The 21,938-nt window shown below is 36.1% G+C and overlaps 1 protein-coding gene and 1 long non-coding RNA gene across 6 annotated transcripts in view; one reads left to right on the forward strand and one right to left on the reverse strand.

Moving 5' to 3' along the window:
• Positions 1–17,400, forward strand: part of LOC132486243 (uncharacterized) — a 57,031-nt gene extending 39,631 nt beyond the window's left edge. For all 4 annotated transcript variants that reach the window (XR_009531462.1, XR_009531461.1, XR_009531459.1 and 1 more), the window contains 2 exons: positions 8,963–9,032; positions 16,521–17,400. This is a non-coding gene — a long non-coding RNA (uncharacterized LOC132486243). The remainder of the gene's footprint in view (positions 1–8,962; positions 9,033–16,520) is intronic.
• The window catches only part of KIAA0825 (KIAA0825 ortholog), a 408,362-nt gene that overhangs the window by 13,054 nt on the left and 373,370 nt on the right, over positions 1–21,938 (reverse strand). The gene's annotated exons all lie outside the window — the stretch shown is intronic.

The raw sequence follows: 21,938 nt of genomic DNA on the forward strand, positions 1-21,938 counted from the left end.
TACTAGTTTGGGGAGAATTCAGTAGGAAAAAAGAAAGCATTAAGGTAACTCATTCAAAAAAAAGGTCAAAAACGGTTAAGAATATCAATTATTTGTACTGTTTTATTTTCAAACTTAAAATAGAGATTTTATTTTGAATATTATAGAGGTTTTTGTGAACTGTAAAGGATGTTCAGTATTTATAGAATACAATAAATGGAAATCACATCCTTGCCTTTGGAAGTTACAAAACATAAGCATTTCTTAAAATAAAGTGAGTTCTTCCAACTCCCGTCAAATTACTTTGCCTCAATTTAACACTTCAATATCCAGAAAATAAGGTTTGTCTGTTTATTTTATGAAAATACACCACAGTTTGTTAATATACCACTTAGAACCCCTGAAACCCAATGCTATATATATTTAATGTATAGAAATATACAGAAATAAATAGAATAAATGAATAGTGAAATATATGTTAAATATATATATAAATACACATATCTGAAATCCATACTCAATATAATTAAATATCAAAACTTGCCATCATGAATTAGCAGGTTGGTTGCTTGCTTTAGCCAAGAATTTGTTATATGTTTATGATAACTAGCTATATATGCAGTTTGTCTAGCTATTTCTGCAAGAATTCAAATGGATGTTCTTTTATAAGGTAGTTGATTTCTTTTGCTACTACTAATACAGTAAAATGAATCGTTCCAAGCTCAGGAACAAGCAGCAAAACCCTTAGTTTGAACTTATAGTCTACAGAGACTATCTGCAACACAACTTAACTTTCCAACAATTTATTTTAATTAATATGATTTGTTCTATATATTTAAGCAAGAGAGTTATATACCAACCAATGGGACAAGTAAGAATGCTAACAGTAACATTTTAAATAGTTATGGCTTAGGGAAAACATAAATGGAAGCAGAGCCATCAGTAGTAATGGAAATTGAACTTTTCCGTTACCAGTAAATTACCCATATTTCCATAGAGACTTTTTTCTCCAGTGGATTTTTAAAAATTCTAAGAGTTTAGATAGAAGTCCAAGGTCATGCTATTTGGCTAGCACTCACTGCTGATACAGAAGAAACGCCCTTCGCTAGGAGAAGTGTCAAGACTACTGTATATCGTGAGAACCACATTGCTCTTTTTTTCCTCAACAATGTATTTTTCTCAGAGTAATGTACAATTTAATGAATAAAAAAGTCTTTTTCTTTTCTAGCTAAATTTGATGTACTTGGAAATTTTCATGGACTGTGTTCTATAGACCCTTGGTATCTATCCCATTTACTAAACTGCTATGTTAAAAGTTACATAAGCTATGTCAAGAAATGTTATTCTTGCTCCAAAAATTATTGTTTAAAAAGTCTTATTTTCATCAAGAAGAAAAGGCTTACATATTTGCAACTCTAAAACTTGTAAAAATTGAGTGCATTTATACTAGCCATGTAAAGCTGATGACAACCCAGGCATCACAGGTTGTTTTGGCAATGCAGACTGGCACAAGGCTAACTAACCACTGCATAACCACTTCTGGGGATAACAATCTGAATGAAAGCACTATTTATAAACGTGAGATCTGTCAGCTGAAATGCCTGTTTGCAACCTCTCATTCAAATTAACAGCATCATCGTGCTTAGAAAAGGATCTGAAATATAGACCTGGCTCATATTTTATTTAAAATTGGCTAAGAATTTAGAAAGTTTAAAACTGTTCTAGAACCTAGGAGAAAATGAGAGCTCTACATGGTTAATGGTGCTATTATTCTTCATTGAGTCACTGCCTATGTATTCATATTCACATAGTATCCAACGTTCTTTCATTACTGAATGAATGAAATTATTTACTGAATGCCTACTGTGTACTGGCACTGGCGGGGGGGGGGGGTTTGGAGCATATAATTATGACAGCTAATGCTTATTTAGCAATTTCAATGTGCCAGGCACTGTTCTAAGGACTTTGCATATAGTAATTCATTTATCCCTCATAGCAACTTTAATTAATTTAAAAAATTTTTATTTTATATTGGAGTATAGTTGATTAACAATGTTGTGTTAGTTTCAGGTATACAGCAAAGTGATTCAGTTATACATATACATGTATCTATTCTTTTTCAAATTATTTTCCCATTTAGGTTATTACAGAATATTGAGCAGAATTCCCTACGCTATACAGTAGGTCCTTGTTGGTTACCTATATTAAATATAGCAGTGTATACATTTCAATCCCAAACTCCCAATCTATCCCTCCCCCCACCCTTCCCCCCTGGTAACCATAAGTTCATTCTCTAAGTCTGTGAGTCTATTTCTGTTTTGTAAATAAGTTAATTTGTGTCATTTTTTGTTATAGATTCTACATATAAGTGATACCATATGATATTTGTCTTCCTCTGTCTGACTTACTTAGTATGATAATCTCTAGGTCCATCCATGTTGCTGCAAATGGTATTATTTCATTATTTTTATGGCTGAGCAATATTCCTTTGTATATATATACCACATCATCTTTATCCATTCCTCTGTCAGTGGACATTTAGGTTGCTTCTGTGTCTTGGCTATTGTAAATAGTGCTGCAGTGAACATTGGGGTGCATGTATCTTTTTGAATTATGGTTTTCTCCAGATATATGCCCAGGAGTGGGATTGCTGGATGATATGGTAGTTCTATTTTTAGTTTTTTAAGGAACCTTCATACTATTCTCCATAGTGTCTGTACCAATTTACATTCTGACCAACAGTGTAGGAGGGTTCCCTTTTCTCCACACCTGCTCCAGCATTTATTGTTTGTAGACTTTTTGATGATGGCCATTCTGACCAGTGTGACATGGTACCTCATTGTAGTTTTGATTTGTATTTCTCTAATAATTATCGATGTTGAGCATCTTTTCATGTGCCTCTTGATCATCTGTATGTCTTCTTTGAAGAAATGTCTATTTAGATCTGCCCATTTTTTGATTGGGTTGTTTGGTTTGTTTTTTGTTTTTTTGATATTGAGCTGCATGAGCTGTTTGTATAGTTTGGAGATTAATTCCTTGTTGGTCACTTCATTTGCAAATATTTCCTTCATTCTGGGGGTTCTCTTTGTTTATGGTTTCCTTTGCTGTGTAAAAGCTTTTAAGTTTAATTAGGTCCCATTTGTTTATTTTTGTTTTATTTTCATTACTCTAGGAGGTGGATCCAAAAAGATATAGCTGCAATTTATGTCAAAGAGTGTTCTGCCTATGTTTTCCTCTAAGAGTTTTATAGTATCCAGTTTTACATTTAGGTCTTTAATCCATTTTGAGTTTATTCTTTGTGTATGGTGTTAGAGAATGTTCTAATTTCATTCTTTTACATGTAGCTGTCCAGTTTTCCCAGCACCACTTATTGAAGAGACTGTCTTTTCTCCATTTTATATTCTTGCCTCTTTGTCATAAATTAATTGACCATAGGTGTGTGGGTTTATTTCTGAGCTTTCTGTCCTGTTCCATTGACCTATATGTCTGTTTTTGTGCCAGTACCATACTATTTTGATGACTGTAGCTTTGTACTATACTCTGAAGTCAGGGAGCCTGATTCCTCCAGCTCTGTTTTTCTTTCTCAAGATTGCTTTGGCTATTCGGGGTCTTTTGTGTCTCCATACAAATTTTAAGATTTTTTGTTCTAGTTCTGTGCAAAATGACATTGGTAATTTGGTAGGGGTGGCACTGAATATGTAGATTGCCTGGGGTAGTATAGTCATTTTGACAATATTGCTTCTTCCAATTCAGGAACATGGTATGGCTTTCCATCTGTGTCATCTTCGGTTCCTTTCATCAGTGTTTTACAGGTTTCCAAGTACAGGTCTTTTGCCTCCTTAGGTAGGTTTATTCCTAGGTATTTTATTCTTTTTAATGCGATGGTAAATGGGATTGTTTCTTTAATTTCTCTTTCTGGTCTTTTGTTGTTAGTGTATAGAAATGCAACATATTTCTGTGTATTAATTTTGTATTCTTCACCTTTACCGAATTCATTGATGAGCTCTAGTGGTTTTCTGGTAGCATCTTTAGGATTTTCTATGTATAGTATCATCTCATCTGCAAATCGTGACAGTTTTACTTCTTCTCTTCCAATTTGGGTTCCTTTTATTTCTTTTTATTATCTGATTGTCATGGCTCGGACTTCCAAAACTATATTGAATAAAAGTGGTGAGAGTGTATACCCTTGTGTTATTCCTGATCTCAGAGGAAATGCTTTCAGCTTTTCACCTTTGAGTATGATGTTAGTGGTAGGTTTGTCATATATGGCCTTTATTATGTTGAGGTATGTTCCCTCTATTCCCACTTTCTGGAGAGTTTTTTTAATCATAAAGGGTGTCGGATTTTGTCAAAAGCTTTTCTGCATCTATTGAGATGATCTTATGGTTTTTATTCTTCAATTTCTTGATGTGGTATATCACACTGATTGATTTGCAGATGTTGAAAAATCCTTGATTCTCTAGGATAAATCCCACTTGATCATGGTGTATGAACCTTTTAATGTACTATTGAATTCAGTTTGCTAGTATTTTGTTGAGGATTTTTGCATCTGTGTTCATCAGTGATATTGGCCTATAATTTTCTTTTTTTGTGATATCTTTGTCTGGTTTTGGTGTCAGGGTGATGGTGTCCCTCACAGAATGAGCTTGGGAGTGTTCCTTCCTCTGCTGATTTTTGGAATAGTTTCAGAAGGATAGGTGTTAAGTCTTCTCTAAATGTTTGCTAGAATTTGCCTGTGAAGCCATCTGGTCCTGGACTTTTGTCTGTTGGGGATTTTTTAATCACAGTTTCAATTTTAGTACTTGTGATTGGTCTGTTCCTATTTGTGTGTGGATGATTTCCTACCTTTACTGCATGTTTGCCTTTACTAGTGGGCTCTTCCATTTGTAATTTTCTTGTTTCTCGTTGTGGCCTTTTCTTTTTTACCTAGAGAAGTTCCTTTATCATTTGTTGCAAAGCTGGTGTGGTGGTGCTGAATTCTCTTAGCTTTTGCTTGTCTGTAAAGCTTTTGATTTCTCCATCAAATCTGAACGAGAGCCTTGCTGGATAGAGTGTTCTTGGTTATAGGTTCTTCCCTTTCCTCACTGTAAATATATCATGTCACTCCCTTCTGGTCTGCAGGGTTTCTGCTGAGAAATCAGCTGATAACCTTATGGGAATTCCCTTTTATGTTATTTGTTGCTTTTAATATTTTTTCTTTGTTGTTAATTTTTGTCAACTTGATTAGTATACATCTCAGCATGTTCCTCCTTGTGTCTGTCCTGCCTGCGACTGTCTGAGCTTCTTGGACTTGGGTGACTGTTTCCATTCCCATGTTAGGGAAGTTTTCAGCTATTATCCTTCAGATATTTTCTCAGGTCATTTTTCTCTCTCTTCTCCTTCTGCAATACCTATAATGAGAATGTTGATGCATTTAATGTTGTCCCAGAGGTCTCTGAGACTGTCTTTGTTTCTTTTCATTCTTTTTCTTTATTTTGTTTCATGGCAGTGATTTCTACCATTCTGTCTTTCAGCTCACTTATTCATTCTTCTGCCTCAGTTATTCTGCTATTGATTCCTTCTAGTGTATTTTTCATTTTAGTTATTGTACTGTTCATCTGTTTGTTTTTTCTTTAGTTCTCCTAGGTCTTTGTTAAACATTTCTTGTATCTTTTTGATCTGTACCTCCATTCTTTTTCTGAGATCATGTATCATTTTTACTATCATTACTCTGAATTCTTTTTTGGGTAGATTGCCTATCTCTACTTCACCTAGTTGTTCTTTTGAGGTTTTATCTTATTCCTTCATCTGGGACATATTCCTCTGCTGTCTCATTTTGTCTAACTTTCTTTGATTGTGGTTTCCATTGTGCAGGCTGCAGAGTTGTAGTTCTTCTTGCTTCTGCTGTCTGACTCCACAGTGGATGAGGCTGTCTAAGAGGCTTGTGGGAAGGACTGGTTCTTGCCCACTGGTGGGTGGAGCTGGGTCTTGTCCCCCTGATGGGCAGGGCTGTGTCAAGGGGTGTGTTTATTGGGCAGCTGTGTGCTCAGGAAGACTTTAAGCAACCTGTCTGCTGATGGGTGGGGCTGTGTTCCTGCCCTGTTGGTTGTTTGGCCTGAGTCATCCCAGCACTGGAGCCTACAGGCTGTGGGGTGGGGCCAGGTCTTGGTGGGAAAATGGCCTCCAGGAGTGCCCATGCTAATGAGTACTCCCCAGAACTACAGCTGCTAGTGTTTTTGTCTCCACAGTGAGCCACAGCCACACCACACCTCTGCAAGAGACCCTCCAATACTAGCAGGTAGGTCTGGCCCAGTGTCTTATGAAGTCACTGCTTTTTTCTCCTGGGTCCTGGTGTGCACAAGACCTTGTGGGTGCCCTCCAAGAGTGGAGTTTCTGTTTCCTCCAGTCCCGTGGAATTCCTGTGATCACACCCTGCTGGCCTTCAAAGCCAGATTCTCTGGGGGCTCCTCCTCCAATTGCCAGACCCCCAGGCTGGGGATCCTGACGTGGGACTCAGGACTTTCATGCCTGTGGCAGAACTTCTGTGGTGTAATTATTTTCCAGTTTGTGGGTTGCCCACTCAGTGAATATGGGATTTGATTTTATTGTGATTGCACCCCTCCTACTGTCTTGTTGTGGCTTCTTCTTTGTCTTTGGATGTAGAGTATGTTTTTTGGTAGGTTCCACCATTTTTTTTGTTGATGGTTGTTCAGCAGTTAGTTGTAATTTCTGTGTTTTTGTAAGAAGAGGTGAGTTCACGTCCTACTACTCCACCATCTTGCCTGTGTCTAGCAACTTTAATTATTGCCACACACCAGGAGTTACCCAGGGTCACACAGCTGGTCCGTGGTGGAGCCAGGATTCTAACCCAAGCAGCTGGCTCTAGAGTTAATGCTCTTACCCACTATAGTACATCTACTGCAACCTATGTCTCTGTGTCTCCTATAATAATAAGTGAAATGTGAGCTGCTCACAGTTAAGACCAGTTAATATCTACTCTGTATTTGTTAACAAATTAATTAATGGGAAAAAAACCAACAACAGTCTCTTTGCACCCCATGATGGCAGGCCAGAACTGGAAGACCTGATTTATTTCAGACCCACTTGAGTTGAGATGCCTTAACTTTTACAGTGGTGGCAGATTAGGAGCCTCTCAAGACAACTCCCATTGCTTCAGCTCTTTGGGGATGATGGGACCACTTCCTCACTTCCCTTCCTTACTCCTAGGGAACTAATTAGAAGTACTGCTTCCTCTAACTTCATGCTGATATCAAGGAGGTTGAGAGGCATGATAAACAAGATCTTGGGGCTTCCCTGGTGGCGCAGTGGTTGAGAGTCTGCCTGCCGATGCAGGGGACACAGGTTCGTGCCCCGGTTCGGGAAGATCCCACATGCTGCGGAGCAGCTGGGCCCGTGAGCCATGGCCGCTGGGCCTGCGTGTCCGGAGCCTGTGCTCTGCAACGGGAGAGGCCACAACAGTGAGAGGCCCGCATACCGCAAAAAAAAAAAAAAAAAAAAAGATCTTTACCCTCAAAAAACTTATATTTGAATGGATATCAAAGCGATTTCAAGAAATTTTTTCATCTTATGGCCCCTTCAGTAAGCTGTGGTGCCCTCTTCAATAGCTACACAAAATGTGGAGTATATTATGTGTCCAGACTTGGTCACTCTTTCCAAGATTCTTGCTGTTTCAGCATAGGATATTTAACATGAAATCACCACTGCAATGTGGTGCCTCCATAGATGAATTTTAAGTTTTAATAATTTTTCATTTTCTCCTTTGAGAGTAGCTCTGTATACATTTTAAAAATTAAAAAATCAAAGCAAAACAAGGCCAACACTTTGATGTGAGTCCAACCTTTGGTAAAATGCATAAAAGTAACACCAAGTCCAAGAGAAATTGAAACTCTAAGCACATTTTGCTTGCATTCATTCCTTGTTTCTAATTTAATAAATATTTCCCAGAATGGAGTTTGTAAGTCGAAGTAAATATATATATATATATAATGCTTACTTATTCCCTTTTGGGTTCTGTGTCAATTGTGTTCATTTCATAAATATAAACATAAGACATATTTGCTAAGGAATTACATTTGTTGATGTGGCAACCTCATGGCTTAAAGTATAAAAAATTCATACCTTGTCAATTATGAATTGCATTTCCCCCATTTGTATAGAATATGGAATTTTTTTGAGTACTGGCTAAAAATGTACAAGATACTATTTCAGATGTAAGTATTGCTTAAGAAAAAAAATCAACGTCACCCTGCCTTAAGAGATGAAACATCTAAAAGCTATAATCCTTTTAAATAAATTTTTAAAAATCTATTCTTTGCTCATTTATTCAGCTTTCTTCTCACTATAGCCAATTACCAACCTTATCAGTCCATTTCCTTTTATTTATATTTTAGTCCAATGAGTGTCATAACAGGAAGGACGTATGAACACCCTTTAATACTTACAGATTTTTTTCAAATTTAAACATCTTTTTTGCTAAGCAGAATTAATGCACTGACTCACTCCCACAGCTATCACCCTGGATGCCCTTTTTCTATTTCATTACCATTTTGTGTATGAACACATCACTGGTGTGGTATTTATCTTGATAGGTAGTGAAAAAACAGTCTTGCCTCAAAAAGCCATGCCATGTTTCCAGCCCTTGTTTATAAGGCATCTTCCAGCAGCCATCTCACTGCAGAGCTGCATGTACTAAATGGTGGCCCAACTCAGATCACTGGTATTTTCCCTGAGTAAAATCCTATGTATGCTGTCAATTTAATTAGAAACTGGCCCTTTGCTCTATCTTCCCAATTACCTCACCCATTATCTCTCATAACCTAAAATCATATCATCCTCCAGAGAATAGGTTATTTCTCCAAACATCCTTGTTTCATTGCTTCCAGATAACTGTGACCCTTTTTCCCCTTCAACTGCTTATAGTCATTTTAACATCTATCATCACAGCTTAAGGTATGATTATGTCTAATAATGCTTTATTTTGCAGTGGGTGTATCACAGTTATCGCCATATACAGAAAACTCTGACTGACGTTTCCAGAGCTTTTTGGTGACAGAGTAAGTAAAGCAGTATATTACCTCTTTCTATGACTGCCAGGTGAATAACCCAACACAACTACCTAATATCTTGAGAGAAGGCCTTACTATTTTGGAGAGCCTTTTCCCCCATTTCACATCCCCACAGCACTGCCCTTTATTCCTCTCCTCTGAGTTTATCTCCCTAATTTAAATTCTAACTTCAAATATATCAGTTGACTAATATTAAAGTTAACTTCCAAAAGGAGTCCATTTAAATACCTTCCTTCTATACTTAATGATACAGATTTAAGTTCAAATATTTGTCATTTTTTAATGGAAATAGCTAGGAAGCATTAAAAAATAAAGTGAACAATTGGCATTGAAATACTTGGTAAACAAAATCATTTCAGTTATTTCTGTCCTACCACCTAACCTATTTGCCATAACTTACGAATTTGGCCAAAATGCAGGAAGTCGAATTCAAGCTGACATTCAAAGGTTATTCTCATTAATGTCTAAATTTTCATGTTGAGTTCCTGCTACTGTATTACAATTCCGATTTCCATATCATATTTATTAAGTTTTCTGTACTGTTAAAATCCATCATTGGCCCAGAACCAATAATGTCTATTGATGTTTAATATGCCTAACTTTGTTGTAAATTCAGTTTGTAAAAATAAGGTCTTTGCCAGCCCTTTTATTTATAGACAATAGAGTATACTCAAGAGGATCTTACCTAACAATTTAGAATTATCATTACAAAATGTAAAAAGCCTGTTGTGGGCCAATTCTTCTTTAACATTAGCCAGAAGATGAACTTTGCCCAAAGAATTCTTTGGAAATGTAGTATATTAATGACCCAATGGAATAAACACTTGACCATCAAAAAGCACTGAGTTTGAAAAATTGCTTTTTCTTAACCTTGCTTTATACAACATAAACAGATTCATTACTGCTGAAATATGCTGCATCTCTAACTTCATTTTCACAAAACTTCAACACACCACTGCAGAATCCCAATTAGTTCTCTCAGTAAATAACTATGGCATTACCATTATTATTGTTCACTGGAAGTCCCTATTTAGAAGAACAAGGGAATTACTACACAGTATTCCCCACCCCCAGCAAACACATAAAAACGCAAGTACACACACACCCATAGATAATAAAACACTGGAAAATGATAAGAATATTCAAGAAAATGCTTTATCTTTAGCTGTGGTTCAGCTATTCAGCTAACTTTATCTAATGGTATATTATTCCATTATTTTTAAAACCTAGGAAAATATTAGCAATTGAATATTATGAGGAAAAATGTCAACCTAATTATGAAATGAAATTAAGCTATCAAGCAATGGAACACTGTGAATCATTAACCTTAAATTCTGTATTACATGGAAGCAGAAAGCAGATTCCAGATAAAAGGTTCAGACTGCATACTGTGAAATATTTTACTTTCACCTGCTCCTAGATTCTGTGGGTTTCTTTTCTGTTTCTTTTTCTTTTCTTAATAACTCAAATTTTCAATTACTAGAATTTCATTCCCATTCACTTGCTATTAAGCTAGCATTGCCTGTGGGATCTAGAAATTGAATGGATGAAGTATAACCAACCTTTTTATAGAGAAGGGCCTTTCTAAAATCCTCTAAACTCTCCTAAGCTTTGAAATTCTTGGTGTTGTGTTGTGGAATCCATTAATGTTGGAGAGGGAAAGTGACAAAAGATAGTAATGCAAGACTCTGGGTACCTGTGCTTCAAGCCATGAGTCATGATGCTGTTAAATGGATGGGTATTACAATTTGCTAGGTGATGGTAATTAACTAGTCTAGACTCCTTTCAAAAACTACTAAGCTACTTAGTGAATGTTTCTTAGAAGCTATACACACTTCATAGATCAGATAACTGAACAAAATACTGGCATATAGAAAAATATTTTTGGAGTGCCTACTATGAGTCAGGCAATATATTAGGCACAGGGGATAACACCATGAATACTACAATTATTGCTCCTTCTCTTATGGAACTTATATCTGTGGCAAAGAAATTCTGGGCAAGTAATCAAATTGAATGAATTAATGAATGGCAGTAACTGCAAAAGTCAATGGTCACATCCTTTATATTTCAATAATTTTTATAGTTTTCTATATATGGATCCTGCATATTTTGATTAGGGTTATTTCTAGAAATTTTATGGTGTGTATGTTGCTATTATTCAGAGATTTTTTTTTTTTTACTATATCTTCAATTTCTTACAAATTTCTTACAATTTCTTACAAAGCAGTGTTTTACCTGACTGTTTTAAGACTAAAGACAAAAGAGCTGTTCATGAACAATGTTCTCTAGTTGGTAATTTGTTTCTAACAGAGGGATTAAGAAAGGTAAAACTACTCTCTTAGATTAAAAAAATTTTTTTTAGATTTTAAAGTATTTTTAGATGCTTTTAAAGATATTTTTGCTTATGTTTATATAGTAGGGTTATGAGATAAATTATAGAAAACGGGAGTTATGTTTATTACTGTAAGAGAAAGAAGTTACAAATAAGGGAAGAAAGCTTGAATGAGCCCTGTCATGTTGGATTAAAATTGGAGATATCAATATGAACTTATTCTTTTAATATATTTACATATAAATGATACAGAAATAAATTTTGATGTGTTTGTATGCATGAGTTAGTACCTACACATGTGTTTCCTAGCTCTATCCACTGAAAGGAGCTAGAAGGTACCCCAGTAGCAATGAACAGCTGGCACCTAAATCTTGGTTTATAAATTCCACTCTGCTATGCAAAAGACAGGACTCCTCAGAGAAACAGCTACTTCTAGGGCTAGGGCAGGAAAAACACAATATGAGCCTGGAGCATCAGAAAGTAAGGAGGTTAGGGACTTCCCTGGTGGCACAGTGGTTAAGAATCTGCCTGCCCCACCATCACCCTGATACCAAAACCAGACAAAGATACTACAAAAAAAGAAAGTGACAGATCTGTATCACTGATGAATAGAGATGTAAAAATCCTCAACAAAATACTAGAAAACAGAATCCAACAACACATTAAAAGGATCATACACCATGATCAAATGGGATTTATCCCAGGGATGCAAGGATTCTTCAGTATATGCAAATCAATCAATGTAATACACCATATTAATAAATTGAATTATAAAAACCATATGATCATCTCAATAGATGCAGAGTAAGCTTTTGACAAAACTCAACACCGATTTATTATAAAAACTCTCCAGAAAGTGGGCATAGAGGGAACCTATCTCAACATAATAAAGGCCATATACAAAAAACCCACAGGAAACATCATTCTCAATGGTGAAAAACTGAAAGCATGTCCTCTAAGACCAGGAATGAGACAAGGATGTCCACTCTCACCACTATTATTCAACATAGTTTTGGAAGTCCTAGCCACAGCAATCAGAGAAGAAAAAGAAATAAAAGGAATTCAAATCAGAAAAGAAGAAGTGAAACTGTCAGTGTTTGCAGATGACATGACCCTATACATAGAGAATCCTAAAGATGCCACCAGAAGACTACTAGAGCTAATCAATAAATTTGTTAAAGTTGCAGGATACAAAATTAATGCACAGAAATCTCTTGCATTCCTATACACTAAGGATGAAAAATCTGAAATAGAAATTATGGAAACACTCCCATTTACCACTGCAACAAAAAGAATAAAATATCTAGGAATAAACCTACCTAGGGAGACAAAAGACCTGTATGCAGAAAACTATAAGACCCTGATGAAAGAAATTAAACATGATACCAACAGATAGAGAGATATACCATGTTCTTGGATTGGAAGAATCAATATTGTGAAAATGTCTATACTACCCAAAGCAATCTACAGATTCAATGCAATCCCTATCAAATTACCAATGGCATTTTTTACGGAACTAGAACAAATCATCTTAAAATTTGTATGGAGACCAAAAAAAACGCAAATAGCCAAAGCAGTCTTGAGGGAAAAAAATGGAGCTGGAGGAATCAGACTCCCTGACTTCAGACTATACCACAAAGCTACAGTAATCAAGACGATATGGTACTGGCACAAAAACAGAAACATAGATCAATGGAACAAGATAGAAAGCCCAGAGATAAACCCATGCACCCATGCTCAACTAATCTATGACATAGGAGGCAAAGATATACAATGGAGAAAAGACAGTCTCTTCAATAAGGGGTGCTGGGAAAACTGGACAGCTACATGTAAAAGAATGAAATTAGAATGCTCCCTAACACAATACACAAAAATAAACTCAAAAAGGATTCGAGACCTAAATGTAAGACCGGACACTATAAAACTCTTAGAGGAAAACACAGGAAGAACACTCTTTGACATAAATCACAGCAAGATCTTTTTTGATCCACCTCCTAGAGAAATGGAAATAAAAAGAAAAATAAACAAATGGGACCTAATGAAACTTGAAAGCTTTTGCACAGCAAAGGAAACCATAAACAAGACCAAAAGACAACCCTCAGAATGGGAGAAGATATTTGCAAATGAATCAATGAACAAAGGATTAATCTCCGAAGTATATAAACAGCTCATGTAGCTCAATATTAAAGAAACAAACAACCCAATCCAAAAATGGGCAGAAGACCTAAATAGACATTTCTCCAAAGAAGACATACAGATGGCCAGGAAGCACATGAAAAGCTGCTCAACATCACTAATTATTAGAGAAATGCAAATCAAAACTACAATGAGGTATCACCTCACACCAGTTAGAATGGGCATCATCAGAAAATCTACAAACAACAAATGCTGGAGTGGGTGTGGAGAAAAGGGAACCCTCTTGCTGTTGGTGGGAATGTAAATTGATACAGCCACTATAGAGAACAGTATGGAGGTTCCTTAAAAAACTAAAAATAGAATTACCATATGATCCAGCAATCCCCCTACTGGGCATATACCCAGAGAAAACAATAATTCAAAAAGACACATGCCCCCCAGTGTTCATTGCAGCACTATTTACAATAGCCAGGTCATGGAAGCAACCTAAATGTCCATCGACAGATGAATGGATAAAGTAGTTGTGGTACATATATACAATGGAATATTACTCAGCCATAAAAAAGAACAAAATTGAGTCATTTGTTGAGATGTGGATGGATCTAGAGACTGTCATACAGAGTGAAGTAAGTCAGAAAGAGAAAAACAAATATCGTATATTAACGCATGTATGTGGAACCTAGAAAAATGGTACAGATGAACCGGTTTGCAGTGCAGAAGTTGAAACACAGATGTAGAGAACAAACGTATGGACACCAAAGGGGGAAAACCATGGTGGGGTGGGGATGGTGGTGTGCTGAATTGGGGCGATTGGGACTGACATGTATACACTGATGTGTATAAAATTGATGACTAAGAACCTGCAGTATAAAAAAACAAAAACAACAACTAAACTTTCTTTGGGTTATTTGTATGGAAATATGTTAATATAAATATTTCAGACATTACATGAAATTTCTAAAAATCTTATATGTTCTGGTATAATGTTATAAGTCAGAATTCTAGTTATTACTTTAAAATGTATATCTGAGAAATAAAAAAAAGAAGGTGGTAAAGAAGGTAAAATGAGCAAATCATAAATAAGGCCAGCTATTTCAAAAACAAAACAAAAAACAAAACAAAACAAATAAAGAATTTGCCTGCCAATGCAGGAGACATGGGTTCTATCCCTGGTTCAGGAAGATCCCCCGCACTGTGGAGCAACTAAGCCCGTGCACAACTAATGAGCCTGTGCTGTAGAGCCTGCGTGCCACAACTACTGAAGCCTGTGTGCCCAGAACCAGTGCTCCGCAACAAGAGAAGCCACTGCAATGAGAAGCCCATGCACTGAAATGAAGAGTAGCCCCTTGGGCCTCCCTGGTGGCGCAGTGGTTGAGAGTCCGCCTGCCGATGCAGGGGATACGGGTTCGTGCCCCGGTCTGGGAGGATCCCATATGCCGCGGAGCGGCTGGGCCCGTGAGCCATGGCCGCTGGGCCTGCGCATCCGGAGCCTGTGCTCCGCAACGGGAGAGGCCACAACAGTGAGAGGCCCGCATACCGCAAAAAAAAAAAAAAAAAAAAAAAAGAGTAGCCCCTCGTTCGCCGCAACTAGAGAAAACCTGCATGCAGCAACAAAGACCCAACGCAGCCTAAAATAAATAAATAAATAATAAAATTTTAAAAAAAGAAAGAAAGTAAGAAGGTTAAAAAAAAGAGATGGGACTATATAAAAAAGGCTTAGGAGACAGCCTGGAAAAGTTAATTGACAAAGTTGGAACAGGTTGAGCAACAAAATAAATAATGATTGCATTACATTATAACCAAATAATAAAATAAATATTCATGAATCCATACTAATATAAATAAGTAAATAAATAGGGGGATATGTGATAACTCTTACTCAAATAACAATTCTAAATAATATATACAAAGGAATAAGAGAAATAGAAATCACTATTAAAACACCATGGCAATATTGCCACACAATGGCTACTAAAATTAATAGGTAAAAGTTTATGCAGAAATTGGATTATTTGCATAAGGTCAGAGTATCTCCCTCAAATATTTAGTAATTACAAAGGAAAAAGAGTAACAACATTAGAGAATCCTAACAAACACCAGCTTAACTAAGTGACCAAGGGTAACATCACCAGTAATAAGACTTACTGATGTTATTTAATCCCTGATATGAGACACTGAGAAGGGCCCATTGCCTCTATGGTTTCCTTACCAATAATGCACAACCTTAATCTAATGAGAAAGCATCAGACAAACAAATTGAGGCACAGTCTACAAAAATAACTGACCAGTACCCTTCAAAAGTGTCAAGGTCATGAAAGACAAAGACTCAAGAACTGGCATAGATTGGAGGAGACTAAGGAGCCATGACAACTAAATGCAGTGTGGGATCCCGGAACAACAAAAGGGCTGGTAGAAACAAGTTCTGTACTTTAGTTAAGAGTAGTATCCTAAGGTTGATTTCTTAGTTTTGATAAGTGTTTTTTGGTTATGTAAGATGTTAAACATAAGGGGAATCTGGGTGAACGGTAAATGAGAAATCTATGTACTATTTTTGTCACCTTTCTGTAAGTCAAAGATGGCACTAAAAAAAGGCTGTAGATGTGCCATCATCTCATAGCACTTAATGCTTCAGAGAAGTTTAAGCCCAGCCTAATTTTGTCCCTTTTTAGGTAACCTGCTTTATTTTTTCCTTCCTGGATGCTTTAAATCTGTTTTCCTCCTTCTTAAAATTAACTACATATAAAAATTAATTTGATTATCTTTAGTGCCAACTTAAATCCTTTTACTTTTTTCCAAATCTTATCCACTTCCGTTGTTACTTTGGCCTCTTGTTATTGCATCTCATTGCTTCTCTTTCTTGCATTACATATTGTAACCTATGGGTTTCTACAGTTTGTTCAGAGGCTTGCCTTATATCCTATGGAGGATACTACAGAGTGTTCTAACCTTTTTGTCTGATCCCCATACTAAGCATGTTTCTGTGTGTTTGTTGATTTGTTTTTCAGAGTGATTTTCACATTCCCTCAAGCTGGAGCATATTTTCACAAGCACTATTTGGGTTCTTTGGATCATTCATCTTTAAAGTAAGAGAACTCCATCTTGACCACTTCTATCATCTTATGATTCATGGAAAACCATTGACAACAGGATTACTGACTGATCTTGGAGTTGTTAGTTTTTATCAGTTTTAGTGTTTTTATAGTTATTTCATTGGGTGGTTGTAAGAGGTTTTACTAGGGGGTGTTAGGTAGCACGCACTTTAAATCAAGCTACCTATTCAAAATGTCGGCATCTTTGAATTACTAATTTTAGCAGTATCTCCCAAGATATTTCTGTTGAAGAATAATATTTGTACTGTGAGAGTTATATCTGGAACTCCTGTACTCCAGAATCAAAAACAAAAATGTGAACCAATAGTTTCTATTTCACAGGCTAATTAAAGCAAGAGATTTGGTATATCTTTTCAAAAAGAATGATGAAGGTAGATAGTGGCCTGGAAACCAGTGAAGCTGATTGCAAAATGAATATTTAAAAGCCCCTCTGATTTAATGTGCTCTTGTTTCCATTCCCTTTATTCTTTACAAAGACAAAGAGTCCTCTGTAAATATTGCTTTAAGGATTATCAGGCTTCAATTTTCAATTTTGTCCAAAGGCCATAATTTAAACCATAATATTGGCTTTACAAATGTAAACAGTGATTGAACCTCTTTCCTTTAGCTAATAGAAATGCCAATGAAATTAGAGTCAATTAAATAATTGCTTTATTAACCTAATGTATTACTGCTGTAAGACGTGCTGTGGCTCATCCAGTCAGGAGGAGAGCTAGGAGAGAACAAAACTACATCAACATAAAGACAATGGAAACCAGCATTTTGTAAAACTTGATCCAATAAAAAGAATAAAACATTTATTGAAATTCTGATATATCAATTTCATTCTTTACAGTTTAACCATGACCGAAGATGGAAAAATCCTAAGAGATTTTAAAGGTTTAAGATCTTTCAGAATATGTTAAATGTCCCCTCTTCTGCCAAGTTTTCTCTGTCCACCTCTGTCTCCAGACTCCTCCTCTGCTTCTCTCAGGCAAGATATCTCATTTTTTCCTTTATGGTAATACAGAGGTATGTGATTACTGACTTCTAGTGTTATATACCTTGAGAGATGATTTGCAATTATTTTTTAAACTTCTGTATTTCCTACCATGTGGTCCCCTGCCTTTTTGAGGACTGAATTTATTATCTCAATAATTTCAGAACCTAGTGAAGTATTATACCTGGTAATACCGCTCAGCAAATACTTGAGGAATGAATGAGTAAATAGGTAGGTAGCACTGTGGTATCTCTAGGAAGGTGCAGAGCAGGTTCTCAGTAGCTAAAGCCCTTCTTGTAGCTCACCTTTCTCCTGCTCTGCTCCAAGTGTTCTTGTATACCTGAGCACAGAACAGCAAGAGGAGAATTTTGTGGGTCTTTTTTTTCCTGACCCAGTTTCAGACTACACCAAAATTATGGCCAGAGTTGGCTACTTTGGAAAGGTGTTATGGATGTTAATGATGGAAGGATGGATGAAAGGATGGAAGGAAGGAAGCAGGGGCGCAAAGAAGGATGACCATGTATTGGGTGCTATGTTATCCCTTCCTATATATTATCTAATTTAATCCTAAAACAACTATTCAGAGTAAATATTATTATCCCTATTTTTACAATTAAGGAAACTGGGACTTTTAAATGTGCTTTGTACCAGGCCACACAGCTGTCCAGTGGCCAAGCTAGAATTTAAATTTCAGTTGGCTCATTCAAAACTCAGTGCTTTTCTTAGAATATGGGAATTAAGGAAGTTTTAGTTCTACAAAATTGTAATGACCCATTCTGTGAGTATCCTAAACTTGATGCAGTTTTATTTTTCAGCTTTGAACAATAGGATTCAGAAATATTTGCCTATCATTTCTATCATACTTAGTTTCACTTGGTAGTCATTCATCTGTTGGACATTTACTAAGCCCAAGCACCCAGCTGAACACTTGGAACACAAGTATGCCTAGGACACAGTCCCTGGACTCAAGTTCTTTTACCCTTTTCTTACAAGAATTCTCATTCTGGAAAGCCAACCTACTTGCCATCCCATCCCATTTATGGTTTACTTTCTCTTCTGCCTTTTTTTTTTTTTTTTTTTGGCGGTACGCAGGCCTCTCACTGTTGTGGCCTCTCCCGTTGCAGAGCACAGGCTCCAGACATGCAGGCTCAGCAGCCATGGCTCACGGGCCTAGCTGCTCTGTGGCATGTGGGATCTTCCCGGACCGGGGCACGAACCCGTGTCCCCTGCATCGGCAGGTGGACTCTCAACCACTGCACCACCAGGGAAGCCCTCTTCTACCTTTTAACAAATTCCCTAGCCACAAAAACATACACCTCATACTCCTTATATTAGAATATTTATCTGCTTTCTGTTCTTAGTCTAAAAGGAAGGCTCATATCTTCTCCAAGGTCAACAAAAATCTCCTATTGTTTATACATGAAAATATTTAAGAAACTTAGGTACAGATTTTGTACTATTATCATGTAAGTTATATTAACGGGGAGTGAAATTGACTTTACAAACTACTTATATATGTACATATATACATGTACATATATATGCATATAGTCTTTAGAAAGTACTAGACTCTAAACGTTCAACTCAGAGGAAACTTAATCTTTGGTATCTCTTTAAGTCATCATTTTATCTTAAGTTTGTACCTTCTGTATTTTGTCTATGAAGAATCTACAACTCAGAATGACTTCCAAAGCATCTGCTCAAAGTATTGACATAGAAAAGGGATTAGGATTTAAAATTAGAAAACATGAGCTTCAGTCCTATCATCCACCATCAAGTCACTTAATCTTTCTGCATCTTTTCTAATCTGGAAAATGGAAATATTAACAGTAGTAGTAGCTACCTTATAACATTATTTGGAGGATCAAATGATATTATTAAATGAAGGGTTGCAGAGCACTATACAAATGTATTACAGATCCATAATCCCTTATCTGAAACCACTGAGGTCATTTTCAGAATTCAGACCTTATTTTAGATTTTAAAAAGGTAATACAATACACATTCTTTTTATTAGGAAGCATTCCCAACAGGGTTTGGGCAGTACCCTATAACCCAATATATTAATAGATTTGCAGCAAGACATATAAACATTCATTTTAAGTGGGATAAATTAAGACTATAAACTTACAAAGACTTTCAGCTTAAGAGCTTTCTGTAATTCAGAATTGCAGATAAAGAATTGTGGGTCTCTGTTTTATCTGCATATAAGTTTAGGCCATTTAAAGTTTTTTTAAAACTCTATGTAACTTTTAATGATTAGGATTGGTTTCATTTAGTATAGTACAGATAATTCATACTTTCGCTTTTATGGTTTTCTTTCCTTACTGGTATATCAATGCCAATATTTACTGACCTTCATAAAGTAGTGAATACTATTTACATTTGGAAGAAGAGAAGAGGTAAGAGGAGATCTTTCAGAACAATAAATGATAGTGATGTTCAGGTAAGCAAGGAATGAGTGACAACAAATAAGTCGATCTGCAGGTATTTATGTTATTTATGGGATATAAAATAAGAGAGAAAATGTATGTGAAAAGTACATTGTAAAGTTAGGAATACTATATACTATGTGCCCTGCATTGTACTTGACATTATGGGGAAACAAATTCAACATAGGATCTGGTCTCTGCCCTTGAGGACCGTACAATCCAGCACAGAGATAGAGCTAATGTGTAAAAATGAAGGGAGTTATTGAGAGCTAAGCATTCTCCATTCTTTAGAAATTGGTATGGATAGGAGCTGACAGAAAAGGTTTTGTGAAGGAAGTAGTACTTGAAGGACGCCTTCAGTTCGGATAGAGTAAAGATGATGGAGCAACAATGTCATGTCAAGCAAAGACATGAGGGTAGGAACATGTGTTCCAGAGGCAGAAAAGGGCCAGTGTGTTTAGAGCAACAAATGAATCTTAAGTCATGTAGTAGAGCCATTTGTGGAGGGATTTAAAAGCCTAGTGGGAGTAGTTTGGAATTGATGGGCCACACAGTAGGAAATCCCTGCAAGTTCTTGTGCTAAGGAATGAAATACTGAATTTGGACAAGCTTAGTTTGACAGTGAAATATAAAAGTGAATCAGAATTGGGAAAGACTGGAAACAAAGAGGTTGTTGAAATAATCCACGCAGGCATGTAATAAGGATAAGACGGGTGTGAGGAAGGGGAAGGGTTGGCATGGCTAGAGAGTTGTTGAATAAGAAGAAGAAAAGGTAAATTTGAAATATCTGGTTAGAGAGCATGGAGACAAGCAATAAAGAAAACTGGCATTTTTCACCAATTCAGATTCAGACTGGCAAGCCAGTTGATGCAGTTAGGAACGGACAGTGGAAAGAGGAGTCTACTGGGGGTATGGGAGGGGAGGAGAAAAAGATGAAAAACAAAGAAAACTGAGATCAGAGAGTTATTTTTTTTAAAGTAAATTACAGAACCTAAACTCCCTTATATTCTTCACTGATAATTTTGTCAGTAATGATTAATGTTCAGAAATGATGGTGACTACAAGTCATCACAACATTCTCAATCATAAAAAAACCCCCACAAATCTAGCACAATGTACACCAAGATAATAAGACAGAACACTTTTATAACACATTTTATAAAGACTGTCACCAAGTGTTGAAACAAAAACCTGAAGAGTTACCCAGAGCTAACTTAGGGTTATTCAGAAAAATGCAAATTAACTAGAACATGCTATTCTAAAGCACGAACAAGATAGTCATAGAACCCTGGAATGGGAAGAGACTTTGAGGCATTGATTTTAATTTGCAAGTGTTCAGACCTCTCTAATTGATGAAGAGTTTATACTTAATTGTCAGAAAACTCTTCTTTATATCATACTGATATCTCTTTAACTCATATCCATTAGTAAAAATCACACTCTGAAACAACTCAAAACAAGACCATCTCCTGTGGTAGGTAAGTGACTGCCTACAGCCAGAGGTGGGAAATGTATTGAGAGCAAAGAGAACTTTTTAGAATGACGGAACTCTTCTGTATCTTGACTGTAGAGGTACAAGCTATTTAATTCAATTTACTTGTATGAAATTACCAAAATTCATTAAATTGTACACTTGCAATTTCAAACAAAGACTATCTTCCATATTAGGTAAGAGTCCTTCAAGTATTTGAAAACAAATATACTTTTCTTTATTAATTGTACTTATATATTTGGATATTTAAGATGCAAATACTTGATCCAGAACACGTTACTTAATTTGCTCAGCATGGAATGACTAGCAGGACTTTTTTTTTTTTTTAAGAAAACAATTACTAAAAAACTTAAATATAATAAATAGGAAACAAAATATAAAATAAGCAGATAATTTGATAGTTATTTATC

This window comes from Mesoplodon densirostris, chromosome 3, assembly GCF_025265405.1.
Source record: "Mesoplodon densirostris isolate mMesDen1 chromosome 3, mMesDen1 primary haplotype, whole genome shotgun sequence".
Classification (NCBI taxonomy): Eukaryota; Metazoa; Chordata; class Mammalia; order Artiodactyla; family Ziphiidae; genus Mesoplodon; species Mesoplodon densirostris.